This window comes from Rhinopithecus roxellana, chromosome 12 (genome assembly GCF_007565055.1).
Source record: "Rhinopithecus roxellana isolate Shanxi Qingling chromosome 12, ASM756505v1, whole genome shotgun sequence".
NCBI classification, from domain to species: domain Eukaryota; kingdom Metazoa; phylum Chordata; class Mammalia; order Primates; family Cercopithecidae; genus Rhinopithecus; species Rhinopithecus roxellana.
Genome location: NC_044560.1, coordinates 42,869,062 through 42,890,813, shown reverse-complemented (window position 1 = coordinate 42,890,813; position 21,752 = coordinate 42,869,062). Strand labels below are relative to the sequence as shown.

The window sequence follows — 21,752 nt, the reverse complement described above, 5'->3', positions numbered from 1 at the left end:
GTCCTCCAAGAGAGGTGATATTTGATTGATAAACAAATAATAAATGGCAGTTATTGTATAAAAAGTAGGGGGCAGGGTAGGAACTTTATAGGCAGAGGGACTAGAAATACAAAAGCTCTGAGGTGAGAAAGAGCCTGGTATATTTTTATCGGAGAAAAAAGGCTGGAGTGACTGGAGAATGGAAAGCACAAGGCGAGAAAGAAGGAAGTTGAAATTGTAGAGGGAGGGAGCAATTAGAACATTGAACTGCTTGTAGTGTATATTAACAAATTTTGTTTTATTCTAACAGCAAGGGGAAGTCATTGTACAGTTTTAAACAAAAACATGACATTATCTGACTTTAAAAAAATAATTATTTTGGTTATGGATAGAATGAATCATAGAAGCAAAGTGGAAGCAGAGATTATTGCAGGAGGTGATTTGAAACAGGGTGATAACAGAGGGAATGGGAAGAAGTGAAAGAATTTAATTGCTTTTTGGAAACATTGATAGAGCTTACTATGAAATGCAGGTAGAGGTCTGAGACAAGAAGTCATCAGCATCAATCATGCTTTTTGCTTGAGTTGCTAGGTTGATAGTGATACCATTTGCTAAAACTGAAAATACTCAGGGAAATATTTTTGGGGGTATAAGCCAAAAGATCAATTTTGGACAAGTATAAAAGTGCTGATGGCTGTAGAAAATTAGGTGTATGAATCTGGGCTTTGAACAAGTGAGTGAAATTTCATTAATCCTCAGAATAAATATAGTATTAATACTTTAATAGCTCATTTTATTTATAAAATATTTCAAATATACTAAAAGTACAGAAAGTAATTTAATAGGCATAATCGCTTGATGTACCCACCATGTAGATTTAACGAATGTTGACATTTTGCCTTTTTTTGCTTCAGAATTTTGAACAATATAATGTTGCAGATAAAGTTAAAGGATGAGAGCATTCTTAAGGATGATGGGAAGACAGAGGCTTGAATGTGTCTTACTTCTTGTTCACTCCCAACTCTACCTCTTCTGCCAGCAGACAGGTCCTAGAGGATAGGAATGAAGCCTCAGGTTCTGTCATAGTCTTGCCAAGGAGAGCAGAGCAATTTCTCTTCTTTGGGAAGAGGAGAGCTTGGGCATCAGCACTAAAGAATCCCAAGATTAGGATCAGAATACCTGGATCCTGGGACAACTTCACTCTCAGAAACTTGTAATCTCCCACAAATTCACATCTAAAGAAATATACCAAAATTCTTATTTCTAGATTCCTAAAAACTGAGAAGTGATCAAACAGGCAGCTGGACCTTTTCTATCTCTTGGGTTGGGAGAGCATGATGAGGCCAGAGCGAGAAGATCAGAAAGGTTTTCTCCTGATGCCTTGACATGGCACCAGCAAGGTGTCCTTTACCAGAGGAAAAACCAGAAAGGAGAAAACCTGTAAGATATACCTCACGAAATAGAGTTACTGGGGGAGACAGACAATGATCCATGACAAAAAACCAAGTCCTTGGGAGATTCAAATACAAAACAGAAAAAAAAAAACCTTTCTGGAATCAAAATAATTTTAAAACTTTAGCACAAAAATATGTATACATTGTGAAGTATGTAAATGAAAACATATGCATTACCTCATATACTTATTTTTTCTGTGTGTGGTGAAAACACTTAAAATCTATTCTCTTAGCAATTTGCAAAAATACACTATGTTGGTGTTAACTATAGTCGTCATATACAATAGATCTCTTGAACGTATTCCTCCTAGGTGAAATTTTGTATCCTTTGACCAACATTACCCCAACCAACAATCTCTCCATTTGCTCTGGCATCAGCCTTTTTCAAATCACCTTCCTCCTTCCTCCGATAGTCTCTGCTTCCACTTTGTCCCTACAATTCATTCTACCCATACCTAAAGCACTATCTTTTAAAGTCAAATTACATCACATTTTTGTCCAAAGCTGTAGTAATGGCTTCTTATTTCTGTAAAGATAAAACAAAATTCCTTACCATAGCCTATTAGCAATTAGATGTTCTAACTACTCCCTGCCTCTACCATCTCAACTTCTTTCTTTCTCTTCCCTGCTTTTCATCCTCCAGACACACTGACCTCCTCAGTCCCTGCTAAGCATAATTCTACTCTCCACTTCTGAGCTCAATTTTTTCACACTCCATATATAAGTGAGATCATGTGGCATTTGTCTTTCTATGCCTGGCTTATTTCACGTAACATAAGGTCCTCCATGTTCATCCATGTTGTCACAAATTACAGAAATTCCTGCTTTTTTTTAAATAATAAAGAATATTTCTTTTCATATATATGCCACATTTTTTTCTCTGTTCATCCATTGATAGACACTTAGGTTGATTCCATATCTTGGCTATTATGAATATGCTGCAATTAACATGGTAGTGCAGATATTCAACATAGTTATTTCATTTCCTTTAGATGTATACCTAGTAGTGAGATTTCTGGGTCATATGGTAGTTCCATTTTTAAGTTTTTGAGGAAACTTTCTACTGTTTTCCACAATGGCTGAACTAATTTGCATTTTCATCTACACTGTAAAAGGGTTTCTTTTTCTCCACATCTTCTTCAACATTTATCTTTCACTTAATTGATAATAGCCATTCTAACAGCTGTAAGGTAATATCTCATAATGGTTTTAATTTGCATTTGCCTGATGATTAGTGATGTTGAACGTTTTTTCGTATACCTATTGGGCATTTGTGTTTCTTCTTTTGAGAAATGTCTATTCAGATCTTTTGTCCATGTTTAAAATTACTATTGAGTTGTTTGAGTTCCTTATATATTTTGGTTATTAATCCCTTATCAGTTGTATGGTTTGCACATATTTTCTCCCATTCTGTAGGTTGTCTCTTTACTCTGTTGATTGTTTGCTTGGTTGTACAGAACTTTTTCAGTTTGATATAATCCCAATTGTTTATTTTTGTTTTTGTTGCCCATGCTTTCAGATTTATACCTAAAAAAAGTATTGCCCAGACCAATGTAATGGAGTTTTGCCCCTATGTTTTCTTCTGGTAGTTTTTCATTTCCAGATCTTAAATTTAACTCTTTAATCAATTTTTAGTTGATTTTTGCTTATGGTGTGAGATGAGGGTCTAATTCATTCTTTTGCATGTGAATATCCAGTTTTGCCAACACTATTTATTAAAGACTACTCTCATTGTGTATTCTTAGCACCTTTATCAAAAATCAATTAACCATCAATATGTGGATTTATTTCTGGGCTCTCTTTTCTGTTCTGTTGGTCTATGTATCTGTTTTTATGACAGCACCATACTGTTTTGATGATTATTGCTTTGTGGTATATTTTGAAATCAGGTAGTGTGGTGCCTTCAGCTTTGTTATTTTTGCTTAAGATTGCTTTAGCTATTCAGAGAATTCTATGGTTCCAAACATATTTTAGAATTGGTTATTCTATTTCTGTGAAAAATGACATTGGAATCTTGATAGGAATTACATTGAATTTGTAGATCACTTTGGATAGTATGGACATTTTAACAATATTAATTCTTCAAAGCGATGAACATAGATTCCCTCTCCATATATCTGAGTCTTTCTCAATTTCAGTGTTTTCAGTTTTCAATGTACAGGTCTTTCACCTCCTTGGTTAAATTTGTTTCTAAGTAATATTTTTGTAGGTGTTGTAAATGAGATTGTTTTCTTGATTTCTTTTGTGGATAGTTTGTTGTTAGTATATAGAAATGCTACTGATTTATATGTTGATTTTATATACCGCAACTTTACCGAATTTTGTTTAATAGTTCTAATTTTTTTTGTGGAGTCTTTAGGGATTTTTATTTATAAGATCATGTTGTTTTCACATAGGAACAATTTAATTTATCCTCCAATTTGGATGTCTTTTATTTCTTTCTCTTGCCTAATTGCTCTGGCTAGGATGTCCAGTAGTATGTTGAATAGAAGTGGTGAGAGTGAGCATCATCGTCATGATTCATATCTTAGAGGGAAAGCTTTTGACTTTTCACCTTTGGATATGATGTTAGCTATGGGTTTGTCATATATGGTCTTTACTGTGTGGGGTACATTACTTCTATACCTAATTTGTTATGCTGATTTTATTATGGAAGATTTTTGAATTTTATCAGTTGCTTTTTCTGTATCTATTGAGATGATCATATGGTTTTTGATTTTTTTTTAGATTTGCATATGTTGAATCATCCTGGCATCCCTGGGATAAATCCAACTTGATTATGGTGAATGGTCCTTTTAATGTACTGTTGAATTCAGTTTGCTAGTATTTTGTGATGATTTTTGCATCAGGGATATTGGCCTGTAATTTTCTCTTCTTGTAGTGCCCTGTCTGGCTTTGGTGTCTGTCTAATGCTGGTCTGAAAATATTTATGTAACTCAAGAGCAAGATTAGATATAGATATGTGGACTTATAAGTTTTGGGGCAGATAAAATGATAGCTGAATGTTTTATAGACAGGGAAATGGAATCCACAAATGAGTTTCTAGAATGAGAAAAGGACAACACTTGAAAGGAGGGGGAATGCAAAGAGCAAGTTAAGACAGTGGAGATGACCAGCCCTGGCCATACAGGAACAAGATCAGAGACAGGAAAACGAAGCAATTAAGCATACTGCAGGAAAGTCATGTAAAATAAAGGCAGGAAGTGTAGTTTGAGTCTGGAGATTTGGAGAGCATTTATGACTTCCCACATCCCCATACACTCTGTGAATCTAGTAGTCCTGGTTCTTACATGGGGAGCATTCCTACCAGAGAACATGATAAATGTACCACTCAACTTAAAGCTATAGCTGCTACCTGGTCACTTTGGTCTCCTTATGCCAGTAGATGAATAAGCAAAGAAAGAAGTTAACTTATTTGCTGGGATAATGTATCCTGATCATCAAGGGAAGGTATGGCTGCTGCTAAATTATGGAAATAGGCAGCATAGGTATTGCAAGGAGAGTAAAGTTGAGCAAAGTGACTCGCCTTGACTCCCTCCCCATGTGTTCTCCTATTTGGGCTGTAGACCCACATAATGGCTATTGGTTTAAAGTGTATTCCTCATCCTAAAGTATAATGTTCCATACTGTAGAATGTCATTTTCCCGCTAGCACCTCAGTGGCAAATTTGAGTCCATTACATATTTTTCTATTGCTGGCAGCTTCCGGATAGTGTGGTGGTCATAGGATTAGTGCACTCCCTGGTTATTTCCTCTACACCACACATCCTTTGCTGTAAAGTGATCCCTTAGCCTGTGTAAATATTTTGTAGATTCCAATTTGGTTGTCATATGTTTTGAGTTTTTGGATAGGGAACTGGCTGACACGCTATAGGCAGGAAAGGCAAACCCAGACCAAGAATACATGTTAATTCTGACCATAGTAAACATAACCTTTCCCTGGGTGAAGGGGTCCTTATGTAATCAACTTGCCACCGAATGGCAGGTTGGTCTCCTTGAGAGATGGTCTCCACTTTGCTTTCTGTTGCAAGGAGGTCCAACATTCATCAGCAGCAGTTACTAAAATCAGCTTTGAAGAGATGGAGCCTATGCTGTTAGGTCCATTCATAGCGTCTGTCTCTATCACTGTGGCTACACTGTATGTAAGACCATTTTCCAGGCATCAAGGTGGCCAAATACAGAGATTTGCTGACATACCTGGCCCAGTCATCCTTGGGATTCTGCAGTATTCTGCAGTAGATTCCGTCTGGCAGGCACAAATGTACAATGAACAATCCCTGCACTTTGTCCCCACTATCATAGGTTCATCCATATGCCTCTGACCCAGACCTTTTCATACCTGGTCTTCCAATCTTGTTTATTTCAAGCCTCTAACCAGTCAGCTAGGTAAGTCATTAGTTCATATATCCCAATTTTATGCCACTTCTCTTCTTTCCCTAACTACTGTTTTTCAGTGCTACTCTGTAGTACAATAGCAATTCATTTTCATCTTGCACCCGCACACTGAATTGATCCATCCATGTACCAATCTTGGGCTTTTTCTCCTTCATCAACAGGTCACAGGAAACCCTTCATGAATTCATAGGTGTGAAATGGGGGAGAAGCATGATAACAGTGACAGATAGCATGTAGGTTTGTGTCATATGTTTATGTATCTTTCTTATACCCCCTTACATCTGCTCAAGTTTGACCCTGGGCATATCCTATCCATGTTATGGTAGATTGCTGCTGGGGTCACCTGATTTTATGATTTATTGGATCTATCGGTATCCGTGGTGTGCTAGTAAATGTTTAATAATCACTTCTGAAAAATACTGCCTTGGCTTTTAGCATTTGCTGGCTTCTGTGGTGTAAATATGTCTACTATGGCTGATTTCAAGTGCCAAAGTGATGTCAGAATGTGGAGTTAGGAAGAGATGTGATGGTATGAACTGTCTCTAGCACATCACTATCTTTAGTTGGTGATAGCAGTTCTGGTCACAAGGTCACTTGATGTCACTTGAGTTTCCATGGTTTGATACTCATTTTCTACTGGGACCCAGGGGTATGCCAGGAGTTGTTTATCAATAGTTTATAGTTCTGTACTGCAGATGTCATAGCCTTGCCCTGGAACCCTAGAATTGTGCACTGTATAAAACACATTTTGCTACTACAAATAATTCCAGTACTATGGGCGATGTGGTGCAAACAAGAGTCTTGGACCTTATGCAGACCATTTGTTCCCTGGGGCTCCTCTCAAAAGTAACGTCTCTTTGCATCGTTTGGCAAATGGATCGTAACAGTAGTCTCAAGTGTATTATGTGTTGTACCTCAACATCAAAGAGGTCTGCCGAACACTGTGATTCTCTTTCAGTGCTAGGAGGCAAGATAGTAATTTATCCTTTACTTTGGAGTACATATCCCAGGATACTCAGAATACTGGAACCCTAAGATATTTATCTATGTGACAGCCTCTTGAATCTTCCTCTAGAGCACACATTTCTTTCCAAAGCACCCAGAATACTTGCCACTTTTTGCACGTCAGGTACGGTTAACATGACATCCTCAATACAGTGGATCAGTGTGATGTTCTGCAGAATATCCAGATGATGCAAGGCTATGCTGACAATATTATGACAAAGAGCAGGAAAATTAACACAGCGCTGGGGCAAGACTGTGAATATACACTATTATCTGTTTATGTGAATGAGAACGTCTTCCAATCCTTCTTTCTGATAAAAATGAAAAAGAAAATATTTGCCAGTTGAGTGGTGACATACTTATGGTGTGCTTGGTGACTCCTGGTTAACAGGTGGTCCACACAGATTTTGCAAGGCCAGGCTAGTGTATTAATAGGGCTCCATTAGGGACCGCCATTCCTGTATCTTTTAAGGCTTGGAGGGTGACACTAATTTTTGCCATTTCCTTGAGATGCTGTTATGGGTTGAATTATATCCTCAAAAGATTTATTGAAGTCATATCCCCTGGTATCTATGAATGTGACTTTGTTTAGAAATAGGGTTGATGCAGATGTTATTAGCTAAGATGAGGTCATACTGGAATAGGGTGGACCCTTTCTCCAGTATGACTGGTATCTTTATTAGAAGAAGGAAATTTAGACACAGCTGTAGACACAGAGGGAAGACTGTTACGTAAATCTGGAGGCCGAGATTGGAGTTATGCTGCCACAAGTGATGGATTGCCGGGGACTACCAGAAGATGGAAGAGATGAGGAAGAATCCTCCTTTTAAGGCTTTGGAGGGAGCACAGAGCTGCTAACACCTTGTATTTAGATCTCTAGCCTCCAGAACTATGAAATAAACTTCTGTTGTTTAAAGCCACTTAGTTTGTGTACTTTATTATAGCAGCCATAGGAAACTAATACAGATGCAATATATATAGTATATATAATATATATGAATACATATACACAAATATGTATACTATATATAATATATTTATACATATACATAAATATATATAATTATGTATATATTTATAAATTCATTATCCTCATGGAATTGTCTTACTGGCATATCCAGGAACATTCTCTTGGCCTTTGCTACAACAACAGCTCTAACTTTACAATTTAATGAACAAAGGGCTCTGCCAACTGCTAAGTATGCCCATCCTAACTGTACATTTGGAAACTGTGCAAAGGCCCACCCGTACCTATTGTGAGACAGACATGGTCTGGACTCTGTTTGCTAGCTGACTTCCATATACTTTTACTCTTAGCAGGAGGGTAATGTATTAGTCAGGGTTCTCTAGAATGACAGAAATAATGGGATATATACTATATATATATGTATATATATAAAGGAGAGCTTATTATGCTTTAATTTACACAATCACAAGATTCCACAATAGGTTGCCTGCAAGCTTGAGGAGCAAGGAGAGCCAGTCTGAGTCTCAAAACTGAAGAATTTGAAGTCCAATGTTCAAGGGCAGGAAGCATCCAGCATGGGAGAAAGATAGAGGCTGAGAGGCTAGGCCAGTCTCTCCTTTTCGCATTTTTCTGCCTGCTTTATATTCACTAGCAGCTGGTTAGATGGTGCCCACCCAGTTCAGGGTAGGTCTGCCTTTCCCAGCCCACTGACTCAAATGTTAATCTCCTTTGGCAACACCCTCACAGACACCCTCAGGGTCAATACTTTGTATCCTTCAATCCAATCAAGTTGACATTCAGTGTTCACCACCACAGGCAGTGATGGTGTTTGGGATCTTTGGCTATCAGCATCAATCTGTATGCATTTGTTTGGAAATATCTGAGTAATTTATGGATTGATCGATGGTGTTGCAACATCTTTCCTTTTTTTCAGTCGATGTGTTCTGGGTCACAGAACTGGCTCAGGCCTAAAAGCAGAGCATGGAAATAAGGCTTTTCACTGAGCATAGCTGACCTCAAACTTCTACTCTGCAGTCACCTATCTCTTTTGAATATTCATATTCAAATACCCTTATTGACTGCCTATGTATCTTGCCTATAGGGACAAAATGTTCTGTGAGCCCTTTCCATAAATTCTGTGGGTCATGCCTTGCTGACTCATTCTGAACTTGCTGTGGATTATAGCCATTCTGTCCACCGCATTTCTATTGGGTACATGCTGCCACCTGGCTCTGCTGTTCTCAGATCCTATCGTCTCCATTGCTATTAGGGAACCCAGTACTACAACAATATCTCACATCATTATGCCCAGGGGTCCTTCTAACCTTATTGCCTTGGAAAAGGGCATGTCTTGTGGCCTCCCTAAGGAATATGGTTGGTACAGGGTTTTCTGTCTCATAGAACGGACCCATTCCTTGCATGTTGCTTCTGTGAGCCTTTTAAGCCCTTCCTCCATCATTTGCTACAGCAGTTCTGACATCTCTATTTTGTTTACTGTAGGCCTTTCCTTTTCTCAAGCTTTCAAAGTTAATTCTATCAGCCGATTAGAGCAATCACTGGGGCTCTTGCCAGGGCATTAAATCCTGTGTCACTGGAAAGTGCCACCGTATTGCAAAGCTCTCCCTGACACAGCTGTACAGTCTATCTTCTCTTGATTTAACCCCCTGAGGAACCACTTCCAGTTCCTGATGGTAACATGTTATCTAGGTCTTGATGTTTTTAGGCATGCAATTTATTTTCTGCTTTATGTGGCCCAAGACTCTTTGATCAGGTTATGCTGAGATTTTACTCTAATTATGAACCAAGAGAGGAAGTGGAGCAAGTCCTGAGAAGGTAAAGAAATGTTGTCTAAGATACCTGCCTCACTTGATACCTTTGTATAACTTCAAACGTGTGTGTGTGTGTGTGTGTGTGTGTGTGTGTGTGTGTGTGTGTGTGTAGCTCTATCTTCCAATAAGAGATAATTGGTCACATTTTCAGGTGCATAGTATTCAGGATAACTCAATATTCAAGATTCCTAACTGTGTCGATACAGATATCCCCATCCAAGCATCAGGGCCCACTCCTTTCAGGGCTCTAAGTTTGTGTAAGAGACCTGCCTAGGCTGAGATCCAGCTTTCTCTGATGAACTGCCAACAATTAATTTTTTTTTCTCCTGTTCTTCAACTGTGTCTGCCATCCAGGTGTAGAAGTGGAAGTTTTCTTTAAATGGTGCCTAGGAGTGCCTCTTGCTCTCACTTTGCTAATTTACTTTGTTGATTAATAGACTTGAACCTGTCATTTTCTCTCTTCAATCACTAGTGCTGAGCAATAGCCAACCAATTCCACATTCTTATAGTTGTTATTTCCTCATATCTCTAAAATACCCAGAGTATTGTCCCAGCCATTGCACTGCTTCCACCTGTATCCCATCACAGGCCATGGTAGGTGAGAGTCAGTAAAAAGCACCAGCATTTCAAGGACTGTCAGCACTCCACCTATCACCAGCAATAGGGTTCTCATTATCATCCAGCTGGAAAATCATCCAACTCCGGGCTACCTATCTTTAGAGTCTGTCTCCTAGAATTGCTTTTTGTATCGGTGGTCATAGACTGGGCTCCGCTCAGATTAGGGATCCTAGTTTAAGTGACTTATTGGGGGTGTGCTCAATAGGGGAGTGAGGGAAGCAGAACAGGATGGGGAAAACGCCAAGCAAGAATGTGGTCTCAGGAGGGACTAACTTCAGTCCGACCCTACAGGACACTCTGGAGCACAAATTACACAACAAAGCTAGCCCTATATAGAGAAAAAGAGGCTGGCCTTGTGTATCCCATGCCAAGAAGTCATTGGCTGAGTCAGCCCTGGAGAAGGGAGGGGAAGTGGTGTATCCACCCAGGCAAAGTGGCTTCCAACTGGTTCAGGACGATTCTCTGGAATAGGGGTGAGCTGTTCATTGTTATCTCCAAAACTCACAGCAAATGGGAGATGGTACAACCAGAAGAGGGAATGTGGGCAAACACCAGCCACATTCACCACCATTTTACAGAGCTATTAGGAACTGTAATGATTAGCATGAAGTTTTTCTGTGTCTAGGCAAGAAACATATTTCTTTAAACTGTCTGGAAATCTTCTCTAGTCTTGGGTAAGAAGGTTGTGTTTATCTTTCCTCCTTTTTAGTGGAATTATACTCAATCCTAAATACCCATTCACCATCTTTAACAAGCGACCCTCATGCAAATAGGATCTCTCCTCCTGGTCTGCTGTCAACTCTTTGACTCTCCACAACAAGAATGCTTTTCCCCACTGTGTTAACTTTACTTTTCTCTCTCCTTACCTTTGTTCTTGCACTATAATGGTTGCAGTGGGGGATTATGAGAACATCTCCTTTCAGATACGTTGTCACATTTAGAATCGTGTGATCTAGCATGAGAAATGCTTAACCTTTTTCCTTTCTATTTTCAAGTGAAAATGTCTTTATACTAGTACATGTCATTTCTGAAGAGGGGACAAAAAAAGGGGACAAGAGAAGGAAAGATACAAAAGTAATGTAGAAGTGGCCAAGAATGAGATTTGGGTTTCCTGTTTTTTCAGTTTGAGTTTGGAAATTTATGCATTCTTTTAGTTTGTTTTTGATCCAGTAAAAAAAAAAGTGTAACCTCTGGTCAGGGCTTCAATACTTCTGAAGGGTCTGGAAGTAAGTCATTGTCTCCTGAGTTGATTTAAGGCAGATTATCATGAGAGCCATTCTGTTTTTTATTCCCTATAACTCTGAGCATGCTGCTGAATGAATAGTCTGTGCTCCACAACCACTTGAAAAATGGTGATGCAGGTCAAAGTGTTTTGAAAACTGTAAAAATCCATGTAGAAATGAGGTAATATGGTTGCTTTAAATTGAGCTCTCTAAAGGTTCCTTCACCTTTTATCCTGTTTTACCCCATATATAGATCCCAAGGTTCTCCCTCCCCCTTGCTGCAGAATGCCCCTTTTATTTCCTCCTTTTGAGCCATAAAAATTCCAACTATAGTTCTAGGGCTTGGTTTGAATCCCACTGTGAGGAAACAAATCCTGCTACTCTAAGGTTTGGCAATGGAGGATGAATATCCCTTTAGGGAAAACGATGGCTGAAACTTGTGGGTTTCACTCATGTCTACTGAGTTTCTCCTAAGGGACCTCCTTTTCTTAGGACAGTGTTTTCAAAGTGTGGTCCCCACATCAGAGTATTAGCATTACTAGAGAACTTGTTAAAAATGAAAATGATTAGCTCTACCCCAGACCTATCAAATTTTGAACCCCGATTCTAGGACCCTGCAGTTCGTGTTTCAGTAAGGCTTCCAGGTGATTGTGAGGCCCGCTAAAGTTTAAGAACTGCTGTCCTAGGGAATCACTTACTCATCACTTTTGATACCACCCCATGAGCTTCAGGAAGTCCTCCTCAACTTAGCGCTTTATACCACATTAACCCTTAATTGTTGTGGCACAGTCAAGACATTTAAACTAGCTTTCCTACCTCATGCCTTCTCCATCATAAAAGGAAAGTGAATTCCTAACATTAATGTATAATTAGGCCGGGCACGGTGACTCACGCCTGTAATCCCAGCATTTTGGGAGGCTGAGGTGGGTGGATCACCTGAGGTCAGGAGTTTGAGATCAGCCTGGTCAACATACTGAAACCCCATCTCTACTAAAAAAATACCAAAATTAGCCAGGCATGGTGGTGTGTGCCTGTAATCCCAGCTGCTCTGGCGACTGAGGCGGGAGAATTGCTTGAACCCAGGAATGGAGGTTGCAGTGAGCCAAGATCATGCCACTGCACTCTAAGCTGGGTAACAAAAGCAAAACTTTGTCTCAAACAAAACAAAAACAGTTTTATAGTCAGGCAAACTACACTTTGACTCCTACTTTTCACTTAGTCATGTTGATAGGAAAGCTCTGGATCTGTTAAATGATGATAATAGTAATACCTACCTTTTAAGACTATTGTGGGATTTGAGTGAGATGGTGAATGGAAAGCAATTAGCAAAACATCTGACTCATAGGTAGTTTTCAGTAAATGATAACAAATAATAATTTAGCTTAGTCATCATCATTTCATAGCCCTTTATCTGCAGTGGGTCTCAGAGACTAGCTCTCAGGCCACCTCCACTGGGCTTGGAACATTTTTTACCCTGGAATTTAGAGGTACCCTAAGCATGTCTTGGGCCCTTGCGGTCTAGGCCAAGAGAGAAGCAGGAATCCTCGCTTCCGTGTCTAACTTCCACTGTCCAGTTTCTAGTTTACTGTCTTAAGACCCTTCTCTCACCCAGGATATTGTTTTTGGGAAACATCAGGCCCATTCCTAACATTTACAGGGCCTGAAGCAGGAGTATAAATGGAAGGCCCACACATCATATATGTATTTATAATTTACAGAGCAAGCTGAAAATGTTTTATACTCTGTGTAGGCAGGATATCAGCCCACACAATCCCAGGAAGCTGTGACTGTGTTACATTATGAGATAAAGGGACTTTGCAGATGTGATTAAGCTAAGGGCTTGAGATGGGGTGGTGATTCTAGATAATCTAGTCTGATGAAATCACAAGGGTCTTTATAAGAAGGAGGCCGGAGAGTCAGAGAAGGAGATGTAACAAAGGAAGTCAAAATTGGAGTTATGCGAATCCATGAGTGACGTAGTGGGCAGTCTCAAGAAGCTGTGAAAAAGCAAGAAAAGAGATTCTTCCCTTGATCCCCAGTGGGAGTGCAGCCTTGCTGGTCCATTTTAGACTTCTGACCTTCAGAACTGCTCAATAATACATTTGTGTTGTTTTAAGTCACAAAGTTGCAGCAATTTGTTACTACAGTGATAAGAAACTAATAACCCTCCTACCCTCATAACAGTACCATTTAAAAAAAATGTGTACATATGTTTTAGTAAGACTGAAAGTTGGCAAAATATCAATGGTGGTTGAATTTGATGATTATTTTGCATAGCAAATGGTCTTTGAATGATTCAGTAATATTTGGGTGAATAAAAAAATAAAGATACAATTTATTATTATTTTCTTTTATAGATGGAGTCTCGCTCTGTCGCCCAGGCTAGAGTGCAGTGACATGATCTCGGCTCACTGCAACCTCCATCTCACAAGTTCAAGTGATTCTCTTGCCTCAGCCTCCCAGGTAGCTGGGATTACAGGCACATGCCACCACACCCAGCTTATTTTTGTATTTTTAGTACAGACGGGGTTTCACCATGTTGGCCAGGCTGGTCTCGAACTCCTGACCTCAAATGATCCACCTGCCTTGACCTCCCAAAAAGCTAGGATTACAGCTGTGAGACACTGCGCCTGGCCTCATTAATTATTTTATCCTATAACACTTATTTTTCTTATCTTTATTTCAACATAATCATGAGTTATATGGCTCAGAGAACTTGTTTTTATACGCAGTATTGCCACACTAGGCCACCTTACTTGAATTACTGTAGTTCCTAGCTAATATGTAAAATTATTTTCAGTTTGGAGAAACTTGGTTCTACTGAGGCAGTAGCAACTGAATTATCATTAAAACTCTTAAAGAATACTGGATTAAGAAATAGATTATTAACTTATATATCACATTCATGTATTATAAGGGGATTGTCTATGATGCATGATCTCATCATGATCTTATCATGGTCTCAGAAAAAAATTACCAAGTATTTAACTTAAGCAAGTGATAACTGTTGCATATATTTTGCTTTTCAACACCTACAAAGCAATATCTAGATGCCTAGAGTTTTACTTAAGTTTCTTTTATTCCCCAATCTTTTCAACGGTGAAATATTAGAAGAAAATTTTAAAAATAGAAATATGATGCTTAATTTGATCAGTTCTCTCACTACATTTGATACTATTGCTAAATAAGAATGACCAGCCTGCAGGTTCTCATTTGTTTGTGCATAAATCTTCTCCTCTGTGTTCATATAAATGTTTTCTATTTCCTTTTTCTAATTTTTAAATATTTTATTTTATTGTTGCATCTCACATGTACTTTATCTCAATTTAGAAAAAAGTAATTCAAAATATTTACAAAGATTTTTTATTCTTTTTAAAATGAAGTAGCCAAACCTAGATTGTTAGTGTATTTATAAACTTTTGCCATGCAATAAGTAGCAAGCAACAATTCATACTGCATCAATTTGTGATTCCCTTGAAAATCACAAACAAGAACACAGAGACATAAGAAAACAGATGGTTGGCACTGGTGAAAAATGGTGTGTTATTATATAAGAATCTTTTGCTTTTGTTCTGTCTGAGAGGGCAGAATTGAGTAAATAATTTTTTTTCTTTTACCGAAATCCTTCTCTGTACCCTGAAGCCCTGTCCGTCCATCCATCTCAGATGTTAGTTCCAGCACAGTCCCATAAACCTTAAGGCACTGCCACATGAAGACCTTTTGTTCTGAGGACTGGGATAAGAGATGTAGAAAATTATAGTACACCCACTAAAGTCAAGGGCAGTTCTGAAGGAACCCTTTTATGGGATTTTGCATTCTCTACCCATAGAAATGTGTCTTTCTCTTCTTACTGAAAAAATCAACAACAAAAGCATAGAAATAGTAATGGAACTCACTACAACAGCATAACGCACCAAGTGGCACATGTGTGCACACTGACACACACACAAGTGAAGCACTGAAACAAGTCACCCAAATTTGCATGGGTAACAGATTTGGGATTTGAGTCCATGTCTACTTCACATTGAGTTCATTCTGCTATGTCATCTTGCTTCCTCAAGAGCAGGGTGTTATCCTTGTTCTGGTTTATCTAGCATCTTACCTGTATTTGTCACTCAAAACTGACTCACATTTCACTTCCTGGGGAAGGTCTCCCAATTCCCTTTTGAACTTTCTACAGTAACATGCTATTCAGTCATTTATACGGTTACGTGCTGTTCCCATGCTGGCCTCTGATTCTTTGAGGACAAGGATTCTGGTTTCTGTATTTCCGAGGCCTAACAGAGTGCCTAGAATATATGAAGAGCTGAAATGTGGGATAATAAGAAAGCTCTTAATTTAAAAAAGAAATCTACTACCACTATAAGTCAGCATATAAATCAATAAGTGCAGGCATGAAATTCAGAAGTCACATGAATTCATTTTTAGGTCCCAGATTGATAGCTGCTGGGATATTTTAAGGGAATTTTGAAAAGATTCCACAGTTTTCTTCAGTAATTTATTCAAATATGGGTCATTCTATACTGTCAGCAAATTCTTTCTGATATTTAACCTGAAGCAGTAACCTATAAATGATATGCTGAGGCTCTGAGAGAGTTGGTATAATTGCCAAAGTTTCAGCCTTACTACTGGGATATATTTAAGGTTTGGGAAAGTGTTAATTCAGCACATTTTAAAGAGCAGTATTTTTAGTTCCTTGGGCAAATGGTCCTGTTCCAATTCAGAAACAAAAGGTGTTGGTTTAGCTAACAGTTTGATTTCAATCTCTGAAGCCTTTCCACCAGTCAATTTATTTTTCAAGCAAAATCAGTCTTTCCTCCATGTTCTCAAGTCCAATTAATTTAAAACACACACATACATGTCCACAGGCACACACACATACACACACATAATATTACAGTATAACTATTATATACTGTTTTAGATGTAGATATAGAAAGAAGTGTAGATATAGATTGTGGGTTCTTGAGTTTCTAAGAGTTTCCTTATTGTTTGCTTCTCCAGTGACTTTGCAATAACATAGCAAACTTCCAGTAAATGTTTGCAAAATACGTGAATAATAAATGAGAGAAATGAGGTGGGGTTTGAAATAATCCTGCCACCTTTGTTTCTATCACTGTAAATGTTATATATATCTGTCTCCTTTCATAGAAAGTCTTGCACATATGTACCCAGAGAAGAGATATTCATTGTTGTGTTTGCTGTCTTAGAGAGTATGCACAGCTTGAACTTTACCAGGAAGCAACAAATTATTTTTGAAAGTTACTGAAAATTTGTACTCCTACCAGCCATGTATAAATGTTCCTATTTATCTGTGTACTCTCTGACCTTTGATATTGTCGGACTTAATTTTTGCCAGTCTAGTAGGTATATAATGGTATCTCGTTGTGACTTTACTGATGACTTTGAACAATTTTCAGATATTTATTTGCCATTTATTTTTTATTTTCTGTGACATCTCTGTTTACTTTTTTGTCCACTTTTGTTTTTCTTCTTTATTAGTGATTTGCAGGCATTTTTACATTTATGTAAATACTAGTATTTTGTCTCAGCCTGGCTTGTCTTTTTACCATCTTTCTGGTGTTTCGTGGTGGATAACATTCTTCATTTTGATGTAGCTGAATTTCATTAACCTTTTATTTTATATGGTTAATGCTTTGTGCTTAAAAAAAAATCCTTTTCTACCCCAACTTTATGAAGATATTTTCCTATATTTTCTCTAAAAGTTTTAAGGTGCATACACCATTCATTGGCTTATCTTTCTCTTAATAATTTCCAATGCCATGTCTGTTACACAGCAAGCTACCATTTATGCAGGGGTCTGATTCTGGACTCTATGCTGATTTGTTTGGCCTGTGTGTCTGTCCCTGAGCCCAGCTGGTAATTTATATCAGTAATGCATTTTCTCCTACTCTGTCACTCTTCAGAAACGATGAGTTCTTCCTGGTCCTGTACTCATTCATGCAAATTTTAAAATTACTGGTTAAATTTTATGGAAACCCGTTATAATTTTCATTGTAATTGTATTGAATTTAGAAAGCCATTTCTGGAAATTGGCTTTTTTTTTGTGGTATTGTGTCTTCCTATCTATTAGCATGCTGTATTTCTCGATTTATTTAGGTCTGTCAAAGTCTTTAGAAAATATTTATAATTCTTATTCTTAGGTCTTGCTCCTCTTTGTTACATTACTTCACTTTTGCTGCTATAGTAACTAGTATATTTTAAAAATATATATTTTCAGTTTGTGGCTGATTATGGAAATAAAATTAGATTTTATATTTTGACCTTACAGCCAGCTGTTTGTTACTGATTATTACGTCTAATAACTCGTCTTGAGAATCTGTTGTGTTTTACATAAAAACCCATTTTCTGCAAATGTTAATACTGTGTTTCTTCTCTTCTAATCTTTATTCCTTTAATTTTTTTCTTGTAATTGTATTGGCTGTTTAGTACAGTGCCGAAAAGAAGTGCTATCATAGGCATGCTTGTCTTGTTTGATGTTGTACAGGGGATTGCAATCAGATTATGTCTGTTGTAGGCTTTTTATAGATGCATTTGATTAGGTTATAAGCCCTTTCTGCATTCTTAGCTTTATGAGATTTTTTAAAATGTGCTTGTGTTGGATTTTTTAAAATTATATTTTCCCCTGCACTTATTGAGATTTTTTTTTAAATTTATTGATATGGTGATAAATATAATGCATTTTCTAATGATAAACTGCCTTTTCATTCCTAAAGCTCAACTTGGTCAAGATATATTATTATCCTTTCAAATTTATTTTTGGAAAGTTTGCCTATATTTTATCTAACTTTTTTGCATATAGTTTCATAAGTGAAGTTGACCAATATTTTTTCCCACGTTGTGATATTTTAAAAAGTATCAATGATATGCTAGACTCTTAGAGTGATTTGAAGATTGTGCCCTCTTTCTCTCTTTTGGGGAAGAGTTTAAAACTTATAAATAATGTGGTAGGACTCACCTATAAAATATTTGGGTCTGATATTTTCTTCATGGGAAGATTTTTCTTAAAACTATGATTCAACATTTTTAACTTATTTTAAGCCTACTATTTATTCTTGATACTGTTTTAATGTTATGTTTTTTCCTAATAATGTGTCCATTTTGACTAAGTTTTTTAGTATATTGGTATAATGTGATACACGCACACACACACACACACACACACACACAATACCGTGGTGTTACCTTATCTTTTTAACCTGTTTTATCTGCAGTTACATATCTGTAGTAATCTGCAGTTTTGTATCTGTAGTTATGACTTATACAGTTCTATTTAAAACTTCTTTTGAAACAAATGTTTGTGACTGCATATCAGAAAAGTATTACAGCAGGTATTTAATCATTTAAATTTGAGTGTGTTCTGTGCCTCCCAGATACAGAAATAAAATATTTTATTTTCCAACACAAGGGGGCAGCATTGTTGCACTGTTAATTTCCTGTAGGCTAACACCGCTTTGCCTTGTGTAGATTTAAATATACAGCGCATCTCTTTCAAAAGGATAATCATTTGAAGATTGCATAAATGTAGACCTTGTCTATTTTTCACTTACATGACATTCATTGAAATTTAGTTTTGAAAACAATACTCTCTGATTAGCATTTATACATGTTTTATATTTGCTTCATTGTTTCTGATTTTGTAACAATCACCTAATTCTGAGAAGACTAGGTACTATTGTGCTTGATAATGTTTATGTATGGTAATTTTCTAGAAATCTGAATTGTTTAAAATGGGTTTTTCAATGATATTACTGAGAAATAGGTAGGATACTGTTTTGACATAAAGGATGAAGAATCCACAAAGCTCATGAGCTTCCTGTCGGATGTGAGAGATTAAAACTGCTACTAACTACACCACCAGGTCCGTGTCAATCAACTCATTTGGAGATGGGAGGTGAGAGTGCAAAAATAATATTAACATTAAGTACCGTTATTGGCTACTCATTATAGCGTACATTCTTTATTTGCTCCACTTGGATTTATTTTTATAAAATCATCCTGTAAGGTAGGTATTATTACCCCCATTTTTACAGATAAGGAGGCAGAAGCTTGGGTTGGCTGACTCACCCCTTAGTTCATGAGGCTCAGAAGAGGGTGCTGATTAATAAATCCCCAGGCTTTCTCACCACTCCACACTGCATCTCCATCAACAGTAAAACAGGTTGAATTCAACAATTCAATAGAAAAGTAATTTTGATAGTTGAGTTCCTTCATCCCTTACCATGTCTAGTTCACATATATGATGATGATGATGATTATAATTTTTTTGGTAGAGACAAGGTCTTTTTATGTTGTCCAGGCTGGTCTCAAACTCCTGGACTCAAGCAATTCTCTCCCTCCTGAGCTTCCCAAAATGCAGGGATTACAGGCATGAGCCATGTGCTTGGCTCACATATTAGATTTGGTCTAGGCTACCTTGAGCAAAATACAAAATGCTTTGTAAAGTCTACATTTTATTATTGGATTTGCTATTTTTAGCTCTTTATGTCTGAGCAATTGTTTAATGCCTGTGCCGGAGAATCTTGTTCTCAACAGGGGAACTGTGGGGGAGATTCCAGAAGTTCCTTTTAGAGTTGTTGCTTCACTATACCAGTGCATCAGTGACTGAGAAGGAAGTATTTGCTTTTGTGTGGCAGCACAGTAAATTCACAGAACACAGTTCTGAGAAGCGCAAGGCACTAGCAAGAATGATAGGTCACCATCTCCATTATCTGTCGGTGGTAAATATGGAAGATATTATTCCACATTAACTTTTGAGAAAGAGAAAGTGAGGCAAGAAGAGATTGCTGAAATAGATTGTCTGTGATTGCTGATGGTTGAAATTCTTGAGTTAGCATTTTTTATTCCTGGCCAAAGAATGTATCTTTTGGGTTTAACATCACTTTAGGAGTCAGACAGCCTTGAATGTTAGACTGAGTTTTGCATTTTTTAGGTCATGACTTTAGGCAGACTCCCTGAGCCTCAGATTCATCATCTGTGAAAGAAAGACAAGACGAATAGCAATTTCTCCAGGCTACAAAATATATAAAAATATATTTTTTCAAACATACACATTCAAAAATAATAGCCGTATTTTTAAATGCTACCCTACGTTGTGTCAAGGGCACCAATTTCTAACTTAGAAACATTTGCAATTCTGAACAGTGTCCTTTGAGGCCACTGGGTGTCTCTAGATAGCTTGAAGTTTAGGAGTAAACAGAAAGATACTTGTGAACACGCTTTATAAACTATAAAGACTTGCAAAAATATAAAATCATTATAATGGCTCCTCTCTCTGAGCTCAACTTCCACTGGATACATGGCATATACTTTTGCATGTATCAAGTTAGTTCAAATTAATAAAAACCATTTTTGGACTCCTAATATGTGCTAGGAAAACATTCATTCATTAAAAAAATATTTATTAGGGACCTAAATGTACACTGTTTTAGGTACTAGATATTGGACAATAAACAAAACAGATGAATCCTTTGCTTGTGGAGCTTGTATTTGTAGAGGTGACACGTGTGGAACACACATAGGTAGGATGTTCGGTAATAATATAGAGAAAAATAAAGCCTAGGCCAATGGCTGGAGAATGGTGGAGGCTTGCTACTTTAGATGGAATTGTCCAAAAAACCTTCTTTGAAAAGGCAAAAACTGAGCAAAGACTTGAATGAACTAAAGAAACGAGCCACACATCTGTCAGAAAAACTGAGTTATTGGCAGAGAGAACAAAAAGTCAAAGACCTTGAAATGAGGATGTGTGCCTGGTATGTTTGCAAAATGGCAGGAAAGCCATGGTAAACCATACAAATTATTGAGTTTTCCATGTAGTTCATTGTCTCTTTGAGAGACAGTATCTATTATAATATTATAATTTTATAGCTTCTCTTTTATAGGTGTTCATAATAAGAAGAAAAATAATAATTAGGACTTTTTGAGTACTTGCCATGTGCTATATTTGTCCTTACAACCCTTCCAAATAAATATAATTATTCACTATTATACAGAGACTCTAAGTAGCTTTCCTAAGGTAGCATATTCAGTAAGTTGGTGAGGCAACAGTTTGTCTTATTTCAAAGTGCAGGGTGCATGATAACTCAATGGGGAGACAGATGAGTGAAAAATGCGTAGTAATGTCAGAGGGCTTATGAAAGGCACCTAGCGAAGGTGTCATGAAGTTACCTAGGGAAGGTGTCATGTTATGCCATGGAGGATCAGTTCCTTAAGGAAGGAGAAGATGGAGTAGGAGTGGAGACAGAATCTCCTGCAAGAAACAA

The 21,752-nt window shown here is 37.5% G+C and overlaps 1 protein-coding gene across 2 annotated transcripts in view; it reads left to right on the top strand.

Annotated features, from left to right (window-relative positions):
• PDE4B (phosphodiesterase 4B) overlaps positions 1-21,752 on the top strand; it is a 594,424-nt gene that overhangs the window by 165,570 nt on the left and 407,102 nt on the right. The window lies entirely within an intron of this gene.